Raw genomic sequence first — 19,777 nt, forward strand, 5'->3', positions numbered from 1 at the left:
CTACCGTACTGCGTCTGCTAGTATAGATAATATACTAAATATATTACTACTGTAGGTATATAATATAATGACGGACCTGGTGGACACTGTCAGCAGACTCCTAAACTACTAGTATGAAGAAGATAGAAAAAAAAACCCCACCACAGGTAGGTATACAATTATGGACGAGCACTGACGACACAGAGGTAGGTACAGCCGTGGACTACCGTACTGCATCTGCTAGTATAGATAATATAATAAATATATTACTACTGTAGGTATATAATATAATGACGGACCTGGTGGACACTGTCAGCAGACTGCTAAACTACTAGTATGAAGAAGATAAAAAAAAAAACCCACCACAGGTAGGTAGGTATACAATTATGGACGAGCACTGACGACACAGAGATAGCCACAGCCGTGGACTACCGTACTGCGTCTGCTAGTATAGATTATATAATAAATATATTACTACTGTAGGTATATAATATAATGATGGACCTGGTGGACACTGTCAGTAGACTCCTAAACTACTAGTATGAAGAAGATAGAAAAAAAAAAAACCACCACAGGTAGGTAGGTATACAATTATGGACGAGCACTGACGACACAGAGATAGCCACAGCCGTGGACTACCGTACTGCGTCTGCTAATATAGAGATGATAAAGATGAAAAAAAAAATATAACACTACTGCAGGTAAATATTTATATAATATATGTATGACGGACCTGCTGGACACTGTCAGCAGAATGCATTTATAGAATAAAAAAAAAACACCACAGGAGTGTTTAACTTTTTCAGGCAGACAATATACTGGTGGTCACACTGGCAGCAAAAGTGTGCACTGTACTCCTGCTATAACTGCTCCCCAGTCTCCCCCACAATTAAGCTGTGTGAGCAGTGAGCACTCAGCACAGTCAGATATACATAGATGATATATCATGCAGCACACTGAGGCTGAGCACAGATATGGTATGTGTATCGTTTTTTTTCAGGCAGAGAACGGATTATAAATAATAAAACTGGTGGTCACTATCAGCAAAACTCTGCACTACTGAGTACTCCTGACAAGTTCAACTGCTCCCCAAATTAGTAGTAAATCAAATGTCACTCGTCTCTATCTTCTAATCTAAACGGAGAGGACGCCAGCCACGTCCTCTCCCTATCAATCTCAATGCACGTGTGAAAATGGCGGCGACGCGCGGCTCCTTATATAGAATCCAAGTCTCGTGAGAATCCGACAGCGGGATGATGACGTTCGGGCGCGCTCGGGTTAACCGAGCAAGGCGAGAGGATCCGAGTCTGCTCGGACCCGAGCAAAAAAGGGTGAAGTTCGGGCGGGTTCGGATTCCGAGGAACCGAACCCGCTCATCTCTTATGGCCACCCAGCATGACGCCTCCCTTCTTGACCATGCTGTAATTGCAGTCGCACTGCAGTTCAGCGTGATCATAAAAAATGGTGTAGCCTCCTGCTGGTGCAGACTGTATGTGCGCGCAGGAAGCCGCCACCATTTTTGTGATCACAGCGGCTGAATGTGATGTCATACAGCTGCTGTGACCACGCCCCCTGTGTCTCCTCCATTGCAGACCCCATTTTGAAGCCTTGCCCCCGCACCGCTCCATCCCTGACTTGGAAATGGAGTGTTGCTGACCCCCCTCTCCCCCCCTGCCCCGATTGACAGGCAGAGGCGATCGCATTCTCTGCGGGGTGCCGCAGAAAATGCAGGCACATGCGTATGCTCTTAGCAATTTTTGCAGTTGGATCACTTATTGTGATTGCAATCCAACCTGAATCAGGCCCTATTACCTATCACAATGCGCTGCGGGCAGTACAAAATTGGTTTAATATAGGAGAAAAAACCCCAGACCTGTGCTCCTTAACTGTACCTGGTGGCTAGTGGAGCGGCTGCCCAGTAATCAGTGTCCACGCCAGTGCGCACACGGTCCACCCCCTACGGCCACGCTCCCCTTCATCAGCGGCCTCGTGATCCGGAAGGGCGGTGTGTGTGTGACTGACCTTAGGAAGAAACCGGAGCCTCCGCTGCAGTGACCCAGCAACCAGGGCACGGGAGTATACAGCGCCGCTGGGAGTGATGAAGCTGCAGTAAAGATGTCTATTAGACCTAGCCTGCTGCAGCCCTTGTAGATTCTCATAAAACAAGTTCTTCTTTTCTTGTCAAAATGAATAGCTAAGAATTGGCTTCCTGAGGCAGGCCCCTGTTAAGTGGCCTGCTACTGAAGGCACCAACTACAAACTGAGCTCCCTGTTCATGGAAGCGGGGTTATAGAGGAGGATGCGCTGAGCATCTTGGGAACAGTCAAAAGCTTTGAGTCGGTTGGTGCCTCAGATCAAGATCCTACTCTACACCCCAATGTGAATCCTTGTGGAGTCCTGTGTACCCCATAGAAGAAATTAATGTGTCACACCCATTGGCAGCAACCTTAGAATAGCTGCTGATGGGCACAATTGAGAAAGGAAGGGGGGGGGGGGACATTTGAATCCAGCACATAGATGCAATTCAAATATGTAATTTGTACCTTCCTATTTTAAAATATAATGGATGAACTTCACCCTGTGAGAACAATCTTCATGATCAAGAGATCTCATATGCAAAATAAGTATGAGTTGGGATAGGGCTGGGGAGGGTGGCTGCTCGGGCAGCCCCTCCCCCATCAAGTTAAGGAGATTCAACTGAGGAAGCACAAGGGAACTCTCGTCTGGGGACAACAACTGCAGGGAGACCACATCTTTTCAGATGAACATGGGAGGGCGGAAGGCTGCCTAATATTGAAGCACCATCAAATATCAAACCATATGCAACAACTAGTACAAGCATTCCTGGGGGAAGGTCTGCAGCAGACGGATTTGCATACGGTGATGTCATCCAAGCAGTGGGCCAAAGTTGGCTGGAACCCTCATCTGCATATGAAAAGAGAAAAGGGGCATGCAGGGCATGGCGGCCTTTTGCGGTGCTTGGATGACCCCTAGTTCGCATTAAACACCCCCACCCTCCTTTGGTGTGGGGCTCATGTTGGCTATGCCCCAGCCCCTGAAGCATTCAAGCTGATTTCTTGCAGCAGCTGGGCACTGTAACAGCTCCAGAGCTGCTCTGTAAGGCAACTAAAAGGGTGTGGGCCCTGCAGCACTACCTGTAGTTCGCATTGTGCGTTGGAAGGCACAAAGTAAGCAGACGGGAGAAGTCAGGATAGTGCGCAAGGGCATAGAAGGGAGTGGCTCCAGAAAAGAGAAGTGGAAACAGACAGCAAACTAGGCTGGAGAGAGACCTGAGACAAAGAGATCTGAATTATACGAGAGCCGACCAGGGGAAACACAAATTATGCAATCAAGTTTCCCACATTTGGGGAAATCACAGGAGCAGCACACCCAGAGTGCAATGGGTGAGCCTTGCCCTGGGAGAAGCACCTTCATGATCATAGTATCTCACCTGGCAGGTAAGTAGGAGTTGGGCTAGAGCTGGGGAGGGTCACTGCTCGGGCACCCCCCTGTCAAGTGAAGGAGATCCAACTGAGGCAGCACAAGGGAACTCTCGAAAGAAGAACAAGGCTAGAGGAATATATGAGACAAAGAAATCTGACTTTTACCAGAGCTGACCAGAGGAAAACACAAACACAGTCCCCCACTACCACAAAAAATGCAGGCGAGTTTCCCACATTTGGGGAAATCACAGGGGTCAGCATACCCAGAATGCAATGAATGAACCTCACCCTGGGTGAACAATCTTCATGACCATGGTGTCTCCTATGCAAAATAAGTATGATTTGGGATAGGGCTGGGAGGGCCGCTGCTCAGGCACATCTCTGTCAAGTAAAGGAGATTCAACTGAGGCAGCACAAGGGAACTCTCATCTGGGGACAACAACTGCAGGGAGAACACATATTTTCAGATGAACATGGGAGGGCAGAAGGCTGCCTAATACTGAAGCACCCCCAAACAACAAACCAAATGCAACAACTAGTGCAAGCATTCCTGGGGCAAGGCCTGCAGCAGATGGATTTGCATATGGTGATGTCATCCAAGCAGTGGGTCAAAGTTGGCTTCAACCCTCATCTGCATATGAAAAGAGAAAAGGGGCGTGCAGGGCATGGCGGCCTTTTGCGGTGCTTGGATTACCCCTAGTTCGCATTAAACACCCCCACCCACCTTTGGTGTGGGGCTCATGTTGGCCATGCCCCATCTCCTGAAGCATTCAAGCTGATTTCTTGCAGCAGCTGGGCACTGTAACAGCTCCAGAGCTGCTCTTTAAGGCAAGTAAAAGATTGTGTGGGCCCTGCAGCACTACCTGTAGTTTGCATTGTGCATTGGAAGGCACAAAGTAAGCAGACGGGAGGAAAAGTCAGGATAGTGCACAAGGGTATAGAAGGGAGGGGCTCAAGATAAAAGAAGTGGAAACAGACAGCAAACTAGGCTGGAGAAAGACCTGAGACAAAGAGATCTGAATTATACGAGAGCCGACCAGAGGAAACACAAATTATGCAGTCAAGTGTCCCACATTTGGGGAAATCGTAGGAGCAGCACACCCAGAGTGCAATGGGTGAGCCTTGCCCTGGGTGAAGCACCTTCCTGATCATAGTATCTCACCTGGCAGGTAAGTAGGAGTTGGGCTAGAGCTGGGGAGGGTCGCTGCTCGGGCACCCCCCTGTCAAGTGAAGGAGATCCACCTGAGGCAGCACAAGGGAACTCTCGAAAGAAGAACAAGGCTAGAGGAAAATCTGAGACAAAGAAATCTGAGTTTTAACAGAGCTGACCAGAGGAAAGCACAAACACAGTCCCCCACTACCACAAATAATGCAGTCGAGTTTCCCACATTTGGGTAAATCACAGGGGTCAGCATACCCAAAATGCAATGAATGAACCTCACCCTGGGAGAACAATCTTCATGACCATGGTATCTCCTATGCAAAATAAGTATGATTTGGGATAGGGCTGGGGAGGGCCGCTGCTCATGCACATCTCTGTCAAGTAAAGGAGATTCAACTGAGGCAGCACAAGGGAACTCTCATCTGGGGACAACAACTGCAGGGAGAACACATATTTTCAGATGAACATGGGAGGGCAGAAGGCTGCCTAATACTGAAGCACCCCCAAACAACAAACCAAATGCAACAACTAGTGCAAGCATTCCTGGGGGAAGTTCTGCAGAAGACGGATTTGCATACGGTGATGTCATCCAAGCAGTGGGCCAAAGTTGGCTGGAACCCTCATCTGCATATGAAAAGAGAAAAGGGGTATGCAGGGCATGGCGGCCTTTTGCGGCGCTTGGATGACCCTTAGTTCGCATTAAACACCCCCACCCTCCTTCGGTGTGGGGCTCATGTTGGCCATGCCCCATCCCCTGAAGCATTCAAGCTGATTTCTTGCAGCAGCTTGGCACTGTATCAGCTCCAGAGCTGCTCTGTAAGGCAAGTAAAAGGGTGTGGGCCCTGCAGCACTACCTGTAGTTTGCATTGTGCATTGGAAGGCACAAAGTAAGCAGACAGGAGGAGAAGTCAGGATAGTGCACAAGGGTATAAAAGCGAGTTTCCCACATTTGGGAAAATCACAGGGGTCAGCATACCCAGAATGCAATGAATGAACCTCACCCTGGGAGAACAATCTTCATGACCATGGTATCTCCTATGCAAAATAAGTATGATTTGGGATAGGGCTGGGGAGGGCCGCTGATCAGGCACATCTCTGTCAAGTAAAGGAGATTCAACTGAGGCAGCACAAGGGAACTCTCATCTGGGGACAACAACTGCAGGGAGAACACATATTTTCAGATAAAAATCTTGGTCATGCTCTGGTTTCTCTTCAGAACGAACAAATCTTTCGCCTTTTATTAAAGATTTCCGTGGAGAGGAGCAAAACCGAGTTTTATCTCAATTTTTGCATGCCCCATCTTTTTGGGGTTTCTTTTATCGGTTTAAAGATAGAATGAGTGTGCTTTAATGTAAGCTCATTTGCATAGAAATGACAGTAAATGTTTGTTTCTTTTCAAACAGAACTTTCTTGACCATGCTACTTGCTTGAAAGATCTGGGAGCACATGGAATACAGTACAAACCATGCTTATAGCAAGGAGAAGCCAGGTGAGAAATCTGCTTACTTTCAAGTTGGGCGCTCACTTTGATCTGAATGAGGACTGCTGGCACAGCATTTAGGCGACAGGTGGAATCTTGGTCATGCTCTGGTTTCTCTTCAGAACGAACAAATCTTTCGCCTTTTATTAAAGATTTCTGTGGAGAGGAGCAAAACTGAGTTTTATCTCAATTTTTGCATGCACCATATTATTGGTGTTTCTTTTATCAGTTTCTTGTTAGCTTTAATGTAAGTTTATTTGCATAACAATGACTATAAATGTCTGTTTCTTTTCAAGCAGAACTTTCTTGACCATTCTAATTGCTTGAAAGATCTGGGAGCACATGGAAAAGAGTACAAACCATGCTTATAGCAAGGGGAAGCCTGGTGAGAAATCTGCTTTCTTTCTTTCAAATTGGGTGCTCACTTTGCGCTGAATGAGGACTGCTGGCATGGCACTCAGGCGACAGGTGGAATCTTAGTCATACTCTGGTTTCTCTTCAAAACGAACAGATCTTTCGCCTTTTACTAAAGATTTCCGTGGAGAGGAGCAAAACTGAGTTTTATCTCAATTTTTGCATGCTCCGTCTTATTGGGGTTTCTTTTATCGGTTTAAAGATAGAACGAGTGTGCTTTAATGTAAGCTCATTTGCATAGAAATGACAGTAAATGTTTGTTTCTTTTCAAACAGAACTTTCTTGACTATACTAAATGCTTGAAAGATCTGGGAGCACATGGAAAAGAGTACAAACCATGTTTATAGCAAGGGGAAGCCTGGTGAGAAATCTGCTTTCTTTCAAATTGGGTGCTCACTTTGAGCTGAATGAGGACTGCTGGCATGGCACTCAGGCGACAGGTGGAATCTTGGTCATGTTCTGGTTTCTCTTCAGAACGAACAAATCTTTCGCCTTTTACTAAAGATTTCCGTGGAGAGGAGCAAAACTGAGTTTTATCTCAATTTTTGCATGCCCCATCTTATTGGGATTTTATTTTATCGGTTTAAAGATAGAACGAGTGTGCTTTAATGTAAGCTCATTTGCATAGAAATGACAGTAAATGTTTGTTTCTTTTCAAACAGAACTTTCTTGACCACACTAATTGCTTGAAAGATCTGGGAGCACATGGAAAAGAGTACAAACCATGTTTATAGCAAGGGGAAGCCTGGTGAGAAATCTGCTTTCTTTCTTTCAAATTGGGTGCTCACTTTGAGCTGAATGAGGATTGCTGGCATGGCACTCAGGCGACAGGTGGAATCTTGGTCATGCTCTGGTTTCTCTTCAAAACGAACAGATCTTTCGCCTTTTACTAAAGATTTCCGTGGAGAGGAGCAAAACTGAGTTTTATCTCAATTTTTGCATGCTCCGTCTTATTGGGGTTTCTTTTATCGGTTTAAAGATAGAACGAGTGTGCTTTAATGTAAGCTCATTTGCATAGAAATGACAGTAAATGTTTGTTTCTTTTCAAACAGAACTTTCTTGACCACACTAATTGCTTGAAAGATCTGGGAGCACATGGAAAAGAGTACAAACCATGTTTATAGCAAGGGGAAGCCTGGTGAGAAATCTGCTTTCTTTCTTTCAAATTGGGTGCTCACTTTGAGCTGAATGAGGACTGCTGGCATGGCACTCAGGCGACAGGTGGAATCTTGGTCATGTTCTGGTTTCTCTTCAGAACGAACAAATCTTTCGCCTTTTACTAAAGATTTCCGTGGAGAGGAGCAAAACTGAGTTTTATCTCAATTTTTGCATGCCCCATCTTATTGGGGTTTTATTTTATCGGTTTAAAGATAGAACGAGTGTGCTTTAATGTAAGCTCATTTGCATAGAAATGACAGTAAATGTTTGTTTCTTTTCAAACAGAACTTTCTTGACCACACTAATTGCTTGAAAGATCTGGGAGCACATGGAAAAGAGTACAAACCATGTTTATAGCAAGGGGAAGCCTGGTGAGAAATCTGCTTTCTTTCATTCAAATTGGGTGCTCACTTTCAGCTGAATGAGAACTGCTGGCATGGCACTCAGGCGACAGGTGGAATCTTGGTCATGCTCTGGTTTCTCTTCAGAACTAACAAATATTTCGCCTTTTATTAAAGATTTCCGTGGAGAGGAGCAAAACTGAGTTTTATCTCAATTTTTGCATGCCCCATATTATTGGGGTTTCTTTTATCAGTTTAAAGACAGAACGAGTGTGCTTTCTTGTTAGCTTTAATGTAAGTTTATTTGCATAACAATGACAGTAAATGTTGTTTCTTTTCAAACAGAACTTTCTTGACCATGCTACTTGCTTAAAGGTCTGGGAGCACATGGAAAACAGTACAAACCATGCAGTATCACAAGAGCCTTTATTTGATCTTTCATGAAGATAGAGCAGAATTGAGGACACGTCAACAATTTCTGCCGAAGGTGGTTCATCTTTCCACATGGTGCCTTTGGCCACTGACACCTTCGTTGAGTCAAAGTCTCTGGCTGTGGTCAGAACTTTGAAAATGTATGTCACCAGAACGGTTCAGATTAGGAAAACAGAGGCTCTGTTTGTCCTGTATGCTCCCAACAGGATTTGGTGTCCTGCTTCCATGCAGACCATTATGCGCTGGATCTGTGGTAAGATTCAGCATGCTCGTTCCACGGCAGGATTGCCGTTACTGAAGTAGGTGAAGACCCATTCTACTAGAAAGGTGGGTTCATCCTTGGCAGCTGGTCGGGGAGTCTCGGCATTGTAACTTTGCCGAGCAGCTATTTAGTAAACACTTTTGCTAAGTTTTACAAGTTTGATACCTTGGCTGATGATAACCTTAAGTTGGGTCATTCGGTGCTGCAGAGTCGTACGCACTCTCCCACCCGTTCAAGGGCTTTGGTATAACCCCATGGTTCTTAATGTGACCCCAGCATCCTCTAGGTCGTATGAGAAAATAGGATTTTAATACCTACCGGTAAATCCTTTTCTCTTAGTCTGTAGAAGATGCTGGGCACCCGTCCCAGTCCATACTGTGTCTGCAGTTATTACTTGTGGTTATACACATGTTGTGTTATGGTTCTGGTCAGCTTTTTGCTGCAATTGTTCATGCCGTTGGCTTGTGTTCTGTTGAATGCCACGTTCTGCGGCATGTTTAAGGTGTGAGCTGGTAAGATGCTCACCTTAGTTTAACAATAAATCCTTTCCTCGAAATGTCCGTCTCCCTGGGCACAGTTCCTATAACTGGAGTCTGGAGGAGGGGCATAGAGGGAGGAGCCAGTTCACACCCTTTGAAAGTCTTAAAGTGCCCATGTCTCTTGCGGATCCCGTCTATACCCCATGGTTCTTAATGTGATCCCAGCATCCTCTACGGACTAAGAGAAAAGAATGCCCTTGCGCACTATCCTGACTTCTCCTCCCGTCTGCTTACTTTGTGCCTTCCAACGCACAATGCGAACTACAGGTGGTGCTGCAGGGCCCACACCCTTTTACTTGCCTTACAGAACAGCTCTGGAGCTGTTACAGTGCCCAGCTGCTGCAAGAAATCAGCTTGAATGCTTCAGGGGATGGGGCATGGCCAACATGAGCCCCACACCAAAGGAGGGTGGGGGTGTTTAATGTGAACTAGGGGTCATCCAAGCACTGCAAAAGGCCGCCATGCCCTGCACGCCCCTTTTCTCTTTTCATATGCAGATGAGGGTTCCAGTCAACTTTGGCCCACTGCTTGGATAACATCACCGTATGCAAATCCGACTGCTGCAGACCTTCCCCCAGGAATGCTTGTACTAGTTGTTGCATATGGTGCTTCAGTATTAGGCAGCCTTCCGCCCTCCCATGTTCATCTGAAAAGATGTGGTCTCCCTGCAGTTGTTGTCCCCAGACGAGAGTTCCCTTGTGCTTCCTCAGTTGAATCTCCTTAACTTGACGGGGGAGGTGCTGCCCGAGCAGCCCTCCCCAGCCCTATCCCAACTCATATTTATTTTGCATATGAGATCTCTTGATCATGAAGATTGTTCTCACAGGGTGAGGTTCATCCATTATATTTTAAAATAGGAAGGTACGAATTACATATTTGAATTGCATCTATGTGCTGGATTCAAATGTCCCCCCCCCCTTCCTTTCTCAATTGTGCCCGTCAGCAGCTATTCTAAGGTTGCTGCCAATGGGTGTGACACATTAATTTCTTCTGTGGGGTACACTGGACTCCACAAGGATTCACATTGGGGTGTAGAGTAGGATCTTGATCTGAGGCACCAACCGGCTCAAAGCTTTTGACTGTTCCCAAGAAGCTCAGTGCATTCTCCTCTATAACCCCGCTTCCATGAACAGGGAGCTCAGTTTGTAGTTGGTGCCTTCAGTAGCAGGCCAATTAACAGGGGCCTGCCTCAGGCAGCCTATTCTTAGCTATTAATTTTGACAAGAAAAGAAGAACTTGTTTTATGAGAATCTACAAGGGCTGCAGCAGGCTAGGTCTAATAGACATCTTTACTGCAGCTTCATCACTCCCAGCGGCGCTGTATACTCCCGTGCCCTGGTTGCTGGGTCACTGCAGCGGAGGCTCCGGTTTCATCCTAAGGTCAGTCACACACACACCACCCTTCCGGATCACGAGGCCGCTGCTGAAGGGGAGCGAGGCCGTAGGGGGTGGGCCGTGTGCGCACTGCGGTGGACACTGATTACTGGGCAGCCGCTCCACTAGCCACCAGGTACAGTTAAGGAGCACAGGTCTGGGGGTTTTTCTCCTATATTAACCCAATTTTGTACTGCCCGCAGCGCATTGTGATAGGTAATAGGGCCTGATTCAGGTTGGATTGCAATCACAATAAGCGATCCAACTGCAAAAATTGCTAAGAGCATACGCATGTGCCTGCATTTTCTGCGGCACCCCGCAGAGAATGTGATCGCCTCTGCCTGTCAATCGGGGCGGGGAAGGGGGGGAGAGGTGGGTCAGCAACACTCCATTTCCAAGTCAGGGATGGAGCGGTGCGGGGGCAAGGCTTCAAAATGGGGTCTGCAACGGAGGAGACACAGGGGGCGTGGTCACAGCGACTGTATGACATCACATTCAGCCGCTGTGATCACAAAAATGGTGGCGGCTTCCTGCGCGCACATACAGTCTGCACCAGCAGGAGCCTACACCATTTTTTATGATCACGCTGAACTGCAGTGCGACTGCAATTACAGCATGGTCAAGAAGGGAGGCGTCATGCTGGGTGGCCATGCCCTGTCACTTTGCAGGAGCCAGCACCGCTCACACACTAGTCCCCGGGTGCAGCCCCCAACCCCCGGGACACCCGGAGCAACAAAATGTAGATTCAGGCCACCAGGCCACGCCCCTACCTATGAAACCATGCCTCCTTTTTACCATTGCACTGCTTATCTGCGCGCACTGCATTACAATCTCCCTCGCCACCTCTCTGGGTGTCACCAGTGATAGTGACACCTCTGCCATGCTTGTAGCAGCTGGTCCTAAGATCTACGCCTCAAACCCTGAGTGTTTGCCCTTGTGACTTGTTGATCATCATAGCGAAGCAGATGCTTACAGAAAACTGCAGGGGCTTAGATTGAAAATAAAAAAATTGATAGGGTATAAGGTAGAGAGGAGCGGGTTCGGTTCTCCGAGAACCGAATTCCCCACGAACTCCACGTGGTTTACACTGGTCCGAGGCAGGCTCGGTTGTTCCCGCCTGACTCGGAAAACCTGAACAAGGGAAAATGTCATCATCCCGCTGTCGGATTCTCGCGAGATTCGGATTCCATATAAAGAGCTGCGCGTTGCTGCCATTTTTACTCGTGCATTGAAGAGAGAGCGGAGAGGACGTGGCTATGTTCTCTCAGTGGAAATCTCAATATCAGTGCTCAGTATCAGTGGTTACTTATTGCTGCTCAGTAATACTAGTAGTGTGTCTCTCCTGCTCAGTGTCAGTTCTCAGTAGTATCCTCATCAGTGCTCAGTATCACTGTTCATTGTCTTGTGCTGCATTGTGTTGCTCAGCATAATACAGTACATTACTAATAGTCCAGTGCTGCATCTTGCTGCTCAGTGTCAGTTCTAGTATCCTCATCAGTGCTCACTATCACTGCTCATTGCATTGTGGTGTTCTGTATACTACAATAACATAGTAATATAGTAACATAGTTTTTGAGGTTGAATAGAGGCAAATTGCCCATCGTGTTCAACCTGTTTTAAGTTGTGATGATTCTACATACTTGCTGAATAATGTTTTATGACTAGTTAGCTACTATAACTCATGTTACCCCCGGATTAACCATGTTGATATTTTAAGTATTATAACCTTGGATAGCTTTTTCATTCAGAAATGTATCCATTCCTTTTTTAAATCCAATTACAGAGTCCGCCATTACCACCTTCCCTGGCAGGGAATTCCACATCCTGATTGCCCTAACAGTGAAGAAACCTTTCCTCCATTGCGTTCTGAACTTTCCTCCAGTCGCAGCGAGTGACCACGTGTTCTTTTAATAAATAATTCCTCTGATAACTCTTTGTTATGTATCTTTACATATTTGAAGATATTAATAATATCTCCTCTTAGGCACCTCTTTTCTAGTGTATAAATATTCAGCCTAGTAAGTCTTTCCTTATAGTCCAGTACTTTAAGGCCTTTAATCAATTTAGTCTTCAGGATCTCTGACACTTCCATGAGCAGCAGAGTAGTGCAATGGAAGCATGCTGGGCCCATAACCCAGAGGTCGATTGATCGAAACTATCCTCTGCTATGTGCATTTTTTTTTTTATAATTAAAGTAATCAAAAACTGGGATTGATATTTTGGCACTTTTATTTTTACTTAAAGTACAATAACTTTTATCATTTTAATTTGTTTTAATAGTATATTGACAGCATTGTTTTCTTTAAAAAATCCACTTAATTTTCTTTACCCTATTACTGAAATGGTAATTGACAAAAACAAACTACATTGTCACCAGAAGAGCAATGCAAAATGTACAAGTGATATATGAAAATCATCTTCCATCTTGAATTTCAATGATGCATTGGGACAACAATTTGTGAGAAACATCTTCACCCATAAAGAAAGATTTTCTTAATTCCTTACCTGTGTGCTGATTAGATATCACCTTGTTTTCACATTAAACAGACTTCCCCATGAGGAAGCAGCAAGGATGCAGTGACGTTTCCTGGTGTCAACCTGTATTATTTCAGTAGACATTGAAATGAGGATGCATCTTTGATGCCTTTCCAATGAAGCAAGTTTAATTCAGTAATAGGTGAAAAACCATTCCTACAAAGGTGTTAATCAGAGACTTGGCTTTGTGGACACTTTTCAGAGAGCAAATTTGTTAGCATAAACATAAAATCAGAAAATGAAGAGCTGTTTAATCACTCAATTGGACTTTTCTGCCAGCATAATTTTTTTTCTCTGCAACTCACTGCTAAATTGTGCTTCCTAGCTGTTTTTTTATAAAATCACTTAATCAAATCTAACTCTGATTACATCAGAGAAGGCCAGGTACCCTACACCATAAGGGGGGTTTTTGAAATTTTGACTTGTCTACTTAAAGATCACCAAAATCTGATTACAAGGTCAATTACATCCCTGGGTGGGATTGAACCACCAACCTTTTGGTTAATAGCCAAACATGCTAACCGATTGCGCCACAGAGACACCTTGCAAAAGTCAATACTGACAAAGGCTAATAAGCATTCATCTAGAACGTTTCCTAGAAAAACTTTAAAAAGTCAATAATCTGGAGAATTTTTGTAAGAAACACATTGGTACTTTCCCATGATGAGTGAGTGCTTCAGGATTTCTTGCACTTACATGGGCTATTAACCAAAAGGTTGGTGGTTCAATCCCACCCAGGGATGTAATTGACCTTGTCATCAGATTTTGGTGATCTTTAAGTAGACAAGTCAAAATTTCAAACCCCCTCTTATGGTGTAGGGTACCTGGCCTTCTCTGACGTAATCAGAGTTAGATTTAATTAAGTGATTTTATAAAAAACAGCTAGGAAGCACAATTTAGCAGTGGGTTGCAGAGAAAAAAATAACATTTTAAACCTACCGGTAATTTTTTTCTCTCGTAGTCCGTAGAGGATGATGGGGACTCCGTAAGGACCATGGGGGATAGACGGGCCCCGCAGCAGACATGGGCACTTTAAGAAAGACTTTAGATCTGGGTGTGCACTGGCTCCTCCCTCTATGCCCCTCCTCCATACCTCAGTTAGAGAAACTGTGCCCAGAGGAGACGGACAGTACGAGGAAAGGATTTTTGTTAATCCAAGGCCAAGATTCATACCAGCCACACCAATCACACCGTATAACTTGTGATATACTACCCAGTTAACAGTATGAAAACAACATAGCATCAGTCCAAGACCGATGAAAACTAACATATAACCCTTATGTAAGCAATAACTATATACAAGTCTTGCAGAAGTAGACCGCACTTGGGACGGGCACCCAGCATCCTCTACGGACTCCGAGAAAAAGATTTACCGGTAGGTTTAAAATCTTATTTTCTCTTACGTCCTAGAGGATGCTGGGGACTCCGTAAGGACCATGGGGATTATACCAAAGCTCCCAAACGGGCAGGAGAGTGCGGATGACTTTGCAGCACCGATTGAGCAAACAGGAGGTCCTCCTCAGCCAGGGTATCAAACTTATAGAACTTTGCAAAGGTGTTTGAACCAACTTTGACCCACTGCTTGGATGACATCACCATATGCAAATCCATCTGCGGCAGGCCTTCCCCCAGGAATGCTTGCACTAGTTGTTGCATTTGGTTTGTTGTTTGGGGGTGCTTCAGTATTAGGCAGCCTTCTGCCCTCCCATGTTCATCTGAAAATATGTGTTCTCCCTGCAGTTGTTGTCCCCAGATGAGAGTTCCCTTGTGCTGCCTCAGTTGAATCTCCTTTACTTGACAGAGATGTGCCTGAGCAGCGGCCCTCCCCAGCCCTATCCCAAATCATACTTATTTTGCATAGGAGATACCATGGTCATGAAGATTGTTCTCCCAGGGTTAGGTTAATTCATTGCATTCTGGGTATGCTGACCCCTGTGATTTCCCCAAATGTGGGAAACTCAACTGCATTATTTGTGGTAGTGGGGGACTGTGTTTGTGCTTTCCTCTGGTCAGCTCTGGTAAAAGTCAGATTTCTTTGTCTCAGATCTTCCTCTAGCCTTGTTCTTCTTTCGAGAGTTCCCTTGTGCTGCCTCAGTTGGATCTCCTTCACTTGACAGGGGGGTGCCCGAGCAGCGACCCTCCCCAGCTCTAGCCCAACTCCTACTTACCTGCCAGGTGAGATACTATGATCATGAAGATGCTTCTCCCAGGGCAAGGCTCACCCATTGCACTCTGGGTGTGCTGCCCCTGCGATTTCCCCAAATGTGGGAAACTTGACTGCATAATTTGTGTTTCCCCTGGTCGGCTCTCATATAATTCAGATTTCTTTGTCTCAGGTCTCTCTCCAGCCTAGTTTGCTGTCTGTTTCCACTTCTTTTTTCTTGAGCCCCTCCCTTCTATACCCTTGTGCACTATCCTGACTTCTCCCGTCTGCTTACTTTGTGCCTTCCAACGCACAATACAAACTACAGGTAGTGCTGCAGGGCCCACACCCTTTTACTTGCTTTACAGAGCAGCTCTGGAGCTGTTACAGTGCCCAGCTGCTGCAAGAAATCAGCTTGAATGCTTCAGGGGCTGGGGCATAGCCAACATGAGCCCCACACCGAAGGAGGGTGGAGGTGTTTAATGCGAACTAGGGGTCATCCAAGCGCCGCAAAAGGCCGCCATGCCCTGCACACCCCTTTATTCTTTTCATATGCAGACGAGGGTTGAAGCCAACTTTGACCCACTGCTTGGATGACATCACCATATTCAAATCCATCTGCTGCAGGCCTTCCCCCAGGAATGCTTGCACTAGTTGTTGCATTTGGTTTGTTGTTTGGGGGTGCTTCAGTATTAGGCAGCCTTATGCCCTCCCATGTTCATCTGAAAATATGTGTTCTCCCTGCAGTTGTTGTCCCCAGATGAGAGTTCCCTTGTGCTGCCTCAGTTGAATCTCCTTTACTTGACAGAGATGTGCCTGAGCAGCGGCCCTCCCCAGCCCTATCCCAAATCATACTTATTTTGCATAGGAGATACCATGGTCATGAAGATTGTTCTCCCAGGGTTAGGTTCATTCTTTGCATTCTGGGTATGCTGACCCCTGTGATTTCCCCAAATGTGGGAAACTCAACTGCATTATTTGTGGTAGTGGGGGACTGTGTTTGTGCTTTCCTCTGGTCAGCTCTGGTAAATGTCAGATTTCTTTGTCTCAGATCTTCCTCTAGCCTTGTTCTTCTTTCGAGAGTTCCCTTGTGCTGCCTCAGTTGGATCTCCTTCACTTGACAGGGGGGTGCCCGAGCAGCGACCCTCCCCAGCTCTAGCCCAACTCCTACTTACCTGCCAGGTGAGATACTATGATCATGAAGATGCTTCTCCCAGGGCAAGGCTCACCCATTGCACTCTGGGTGTGCTGCCCCTGCGATTTCCCCAAATGTGGGAAACTTGACTGCATAATTTGTGTTTCCCCTGGTCGGCTCTCATATAATTCAGATCTCTTTGTCTCAGGTCTCTCTCCAGCCTAGTTTGCTGTCTGTTTCCACTTCTTTTTTCTTGAGCCCCTCCCTTCTATACCCTTGTGCACTATCCTGACTTCTCCCATCTGCTTACTTTGTGCCTTCCAACGCACAATGCAAACTACAGGTAGTGCTGCAGGGCCCACACCCTTTTACTTGCTTTACAGAGCAGCTCTGGAGCTGTTACAGTGCCCAGCTGCTGCAAGAAATCAGCTTGAATGCTTCAGGGGCTGGGGCATAGCCAACATGAGCCCCACACCGAAGGAGGGTGGAGGTGTTTAATGCGAACTAGGGGTCATCCAAGCGCCGCAAAAGGCCGCCATGCCCTGCACACCCCTTTTTTCTTTTCATATGCAGACGAGGGTTGAAGCCAACTTTGACCCACTGCTTGGATGACATCACCATATGCAAATCCATCTGCTGCAGGCCTTCCCCCAGGAATGCTTGCACTAGTAGTTGCATTTGGTTCGTTGTTTGGGGGTGCTTCAGTTTTAGGCAGCCTTCTGCCCTCCCATGTTCATCTGAAAATATGTGTTCTCCCTGCAGTTGTTGTCCCCAGATGAGAGTTCCCTTGTGCTGCCTCAGTTGAATCTCCTTTACTTGACAGAGATGTGCCTGAGCAGCGGCCCTCCCCAGCCCTATCCCAAATCATACTTATTTTGCATAGGAGATACCTTGGTCATGAAGATTGTTCTCCCAGGGTGAGGTTCATTCATTGCATTCTGGGTATGCTGACCCCTGTGATTTCCCCAAATGTGGGAAACTCGACTGCATTATTTGTGGTAGTGGGGGACTGTGTTTGTGCTTTCCTCTGGTCAGCTCTGGTAAAAGTCAGATTTCTTTGTCTCAGATCTTCCTCTAGCCTTGTTCTTCTTTCGAGAGTTCCCTTGTGCTGCCTCAGTTGGATCTCCTTCACTTGACAGGGGGTGCCCAAGCAGCAATCCTCCACAGCTCTAGCCCAACTCCTACTTACCTGCCAGGTGAGATACTATGATCTTCACTGTTAGGGCAATCAGGATGTGGAATTCCCTGCCAGGGAAGGTGGTAATGGCGGACTCTGTAATTGGATTTAAAAAAGGAATGGATACATTTCTGAATGAAAAAGCTATCCAAGGTTATAATACTTAAAATATCAACATGGTTAATCCGGGGGTAACATGAGTTGTAGTAGTTAACTAGTCATAAAACATTATTCAGCAAGTATGTAGAATCATCACAACTTAAAACAGGTTGAACACGATGGGCAATTTGCCTCTTTTCAACCTCAAAAACTATATTACTATATGTTACTATATTACTATGTTACTGTAGTATACAGAACACCACAATGTAATGAGCAGTGATAGTGAGCACTGATGAGGATACTAGAACTGACACTGAGCAGCAAGATGCAGCACTGGACTATTAGTAATGTACTGTAGTATGCTGAGCACCACAATGCAGCACAAGACAATGAGCAGTGATACTGAGCACTGATGAGGATACTACTGAGAACTGACACTGAGCAGGAGAGACACACTAATAGTATTACTGAGCAGCAATAAGTAACCACTGATACTGAGCACTGATATTGAGATTTCCACTGAGAGAACATAGCCACGTCCTCTCCGCTCCCTCTTCAATGCACGAGTAAAAATGGCGGCAACGCGCAGCTCTTTATATGAAATCCGAATCTCGCGAGAATCCGACAGCGGGATGATGACATTTTCCCTTGTTCAGGTTTTCCGAGTCAGGCGGGAACAACCGAGCCTGCCTCGGACCAGTGTAAACCACGTGGAGTTCGTGGGGAATTCGGTTCTCGGAGAACCGAACCCGCTCCTCTCTACCTTATACCCATATATTTTTTTATTTTCAATCTAAGCCCCTGCAGTTTTCTGTAAGCATCTGCTTCGCTATGATGATCAACAAGTCACAAGGGCAAACACTCAGGGCTTGAGGCGTAGATCTTAGGACCAGCTGCTACAAGCATGGCAGAGGTGTCACTATCACTGGTGACACCCAGAGAGGTGGCGAAGGAGATTGTAATGCAGTGCGCGCAGATAAGCAGCGCAATGGTAAAAAGGAGGCATGGTTTCATAGGTAGGGGCGTGGCCTGGTGGCCTGAATCTACATTTTGTTGCTCCGGGTGTCCCGGGGGTTGGGGGCTGCACCCGGGGACTAGTGTGTGAGCGGTGCTGGCTCCTGCACAGTGACAGGACATGGCCACCCAGCATGACGCCTCCCTTCTTGACCAATCTGTAATTGCAGTCGCACTGCAGTTCAGCGTGATCATAAAAAATGGTGTAGCCTCCTGCTGGTGCAGACTGTATGTGCGCGCAGGAAGCCGCCACCATTTTTGTGATCACAGCGGCTGAATGTGATGTCATACAGCCGCTGTGACCACGCCCCCTGTGTCTCCTCCGTTGCAGACCCCATTTTGAAGCCTTGCCCCCGCACCGCTCCATCCCTGACTTGGAAATGGAGTGTTGCTGACCCCCCTCTCCCCCCCTGCCCCGATTGACAGGCAGAGGCGATCGCATTCTCTGCGGGGTGCCGCAGAAAATGCAGGCACATGCGTATGCTCTTAGCAATTTTTGCAGTTGGATCGCTTACTGTGATTGCAATCCAACCTGAATCAGGCCCTATTACCTATCACAATGCGCTGCGGGCAGTACAAAATTGGTTTAATATGGGAGAAAAAACCCCAGACCTGTGCTCCTTAACTGTACCTGGTGGCTCGTGGAGCGGCAGCCCAGTAATCAGTGTCCACGCCAGTGCGCACACGGTCCACCCCCTACGGCCACGCTCCCCTTCATCAGCGGCCTCGTGATCCGGAAGGGCGGTGCGTGTGTGACTGACCTTAGGAAGAAACCGGAGCCTCCGCTGCAGTGACCCAGCAACCAGGGCACGGGAGTATACAGCGCCGCTGGGAGTGATGAAGCTGCAGTAAAGATGTCTATTAGACCTAGCCTGCTGCAGCCCTTGTAGATTCTCATAAAAAAAGTTCTTATTTTCTTGTCAAAATTAATAGCTAAGAATAGGCTGCCTGAGGCAGGCCCCTGTTAAGTGGCCTGCTACTGAAGGCACCAACTACAAACTGAGCTCCCTGTTCATGGAAGCGGGGTTATAGAGGAGAATGCGCTGAGCATCTTGGGAACAGTCAAAAGCTTTGAGCCGGTTGGTGC

General features: G+C 46.5%; 14 non-coding genes and 3 pseudogenes across 14 annotated transcripts; 12 read left to right on the forward strand and 5 right to left on the reverse strand.

The window, feature by feature from the left end:
• Positions 1 to 3,282: 3,282 nt before the first annotated feature.
• LOC135029846 (U1 spliceosomal RNA) lies at positions 3,283 to 3,445 on the reverse strand. The gene has a single exon (XR_010225933.1). It is a non-coding gene; the product is annotated as a U1 spliceosomal RNA (small nuclear RNA).
• A 152-nt stretch (positions 3,446 to 3,597) lies between these two features.
• On the reverse strand, positions 3,598 to 3,761 carry LOC135029746 (U1 spliceosomal RNA). Its single transcript, XR_010225842.1, has one exon. It is a non-coding gene; the product is annotated as a U1 spliceosomal RNA (small nuclear RNA).
• Positions 3,762 to 4,436: 675 nt separating this feature from the next.
• LOC135029840 (U1 spliceosomal RNA) lies at positions 4,437 to 4,599 on the reverse strand. The gene has a single exon (XR_010225927.1). It is a non-coding gene; the product is annotated as a U1 spliceosomal RNA (small nuclear RNA).
• Positions 4,600 to 4,751: 152 nt separating this feature from the next.
• LOC135029931 (U1 spliceosomal RNA) lies at positions 4,752 to 4,915 on the reverse strand. The gene has a single exon (XR_010226003.1). It is a non-coding gene; the product is annotated as a U1 spliceosomal RNA (small nuclear RNA).
• Positions 4,916 to 5,508: 593 nt separating this feature from the next.
• LOC135029878 (U1 spliceosomal RNA) lies at positions 5,509 to 5,636 on the reverse strand (annotated as a pseudogene).
• A 144-nt stretch (positions 5,637 to 5,780) lies between these two features.
• LOC135029896 (U5 spliceosomal RNA) lies at positions 5,781 to 5,896 on the forward strand. The gene has a single exon (XR_010225969.1). It is a non-coding gene; the product is annotated as a U5 spliceosomal RNA (small nuclear RNA).
• A 270-nt stretch (positions 5,897 to 6,166) lies between these two features.
• On the forward strand, positions 6,167 to 6,282 carry LOC135029905 (U5 spliceosomal RNA). Its single transcript, XR_010225977.1, has one exon. It is a non-coding gene; the product is annotated as a U5 spliceosomal RNA (small nuclear RNA).
• A 264-nt stretch (positions 6,283 to 6,546) lies between these two features.
• Positions 6,547 to 6,662, forward strand: LOC135029891 (U5 spliceosomal RNA). The gene has a single exon (XR_010225964.1). It is a non-coding gene; the product is annotated as a U5 spliceosomal RNA (small nuclear RNA).
• Positions 6,663 to 6,932: 270 nt separating this feature from the next.
• On the forward strand, positions 6,933 to 7,048 carry LOC135029893 (U5 spliceosomal RNA). The gene has a single exon (XR_010225966.1). It is a non-coding gene; the product is annotated as a U5 spliceosomal RNA (small nuclear RNA).
• Positions 7,049 to 7,323: 275 nt separating this feature from the next.
• Positions 7,324 to 7,439, forward strand: LOC135029898 (U5 spliceosomal RNA). Its single transcript, XR_010225971.1, has one exon. It is a non-coding gene; the product is annotated as a U5 spliceosomal RNA (small nuclear RNA).
• A 274-nt stretch (positions 7,440 to 7,713) lies between these two features.
• LOC135029889 (U5 spliceosomal RNA) lies at positions 7,714 to 7,829 on the forward strand. Its single transcript, XR_010225962.1, has one exon. It is a non-coding gene; the product is annotated as a U5 spliceosomal RNA (small nuclear RNA).
• A 275-nt stretch (positions 7,830 to 8,104) lies between these two features.
• On the forward strand, positions 8,105 to 8,220 carry LOC135029912 (U5 spliceosomal RNA). Its single transcript, XR_010225984.1, has one exon. It is a non-coding gene; the product is annotated as a U5 spliceosomal RNA (small nuclear RNA).
• Positions 8,221 to 14,963: 6,743 nt separating this feature from the next.
• On the forward strand, positions 14,964 to 15,127 carry LOC135029815 (U1 spliceosomal RNA). Its single transcript, XR_010225904.1, has one exon. It is a non-coding gene; the product is annotated as a U1 spliceosomal RNA (small nuclear RNA).
• A 152-nt stretch (positions 15,128 to 15,279) lies between these two features.
• LOC135029809 (U1 spliceosomal RNA) lies at positions 15,280 to 15,421 on the forward strand (annotated as a pseudogene).
• A 692-nt stretch (positions 15,422 to 16,113) lies between these two features.
• LOC135029921 (U1 spliceosomal RNA) lies at positions 16,114 to 16,277 on the forward strand. The gene has a single exon (XR_010225993.1). It is a non-coding gene; the product is annotated as a U1 spliceosomal RNA (small nuclear RNA).
• A 152-nt stretch (positions 16,278 to 16,429) lies between these two features.
• LOC135029810 (U1 spliceosomal RNA) lies at positions 16,430 to 16,571 on the forward strand (annotated as a pseudogene).
• Positions 16,572 to 17,263: 692 nt separating this feature from the next.
• On the forward strand, positions 17,264 to 17,427 carry LOC135029923 (U1 spliceosomal RNA). Its single transcript, XR_010225995.1, has one exon. It is a non-coding gene; the product is annotated as a U1 spliceosomal RNA (small nuclear RNA).
• Positions 17,428 to 19,777: the final 2,350 nt, after the last annotated feature.

This window comes from Pseudophryne corroboree, unplaced genomic scaffold (assembly GCF_028390025.1).
Source record: "Pseudophryne corroboree isolate aPseCor3 unplaced genomic scaffold, aPseCor3.hap2 scaffold_493, whole genome shotgun sequence".
NCBI lineage: Eukaryota > Metazoa > Chordata > Amphibia > Anura > Myobatrachidae > Pseudophryne > Pseudophryne corroboree.